Source organism: Bison bison, unplaced genomic scaffold (genome assembly GCF_000754665.1).
Source record: "Bison bison bison isolate TAMUID 2011002044 unplaced genomic scaffold, Bison_UMD1.0 scf7180017864485, whole genome shotgun sequence".
In the NCBI taxonomy this organism is placed as follows: domain Eukaryota; kingdom Metazoa; phylum Chordata; class Mammalia; order Artiodactyla; family Bovidae; genus Bison; species Bison bison.
Window position 1 is genome coordinate 7,608,228 of NW_011495045.1, and position 435 is coordinate 7,608,662.

A 435-nucleotide genomic window follows, 5' to 3' on the forward strand; every position below is an offset into this window, starting at 1 on the left:
GCCATGATCTTCGTTTTCTGAATGTTGAGCTTTAAGCCAACTTTTTCACTCTCCTCTTTCACTTTCATCAAGAGGCTTTTGAGTTCCTCTTCACTTTCTGCCATAAGGGTAGTGTCATCTGCATATCTGAGGTTATTGATATTTTTCCCAGCAATCTCTCCTTTACTTTCTGCCATAAGGGTGGTGTCATCTGCATATCTGAGGTTATTGATATTTTTCCTGGCAATCTTGATTCCAGCTTGTGCTTCTTCCAGCCCAGCGTTTCTCATGATGTACTCTTAATATAAGTTAAATAAGCAGGGTGACAATATATAGCTTTGATGTACTCCTTTCCCTATTTGGAACCAATCTGTTGTTCCATGTCCAGTTCTAACTGTTGCTTCCTACCTGCATACTGCTTTCTCAAGAGGCAGGTCAGGTCATCTGGTATTCCCA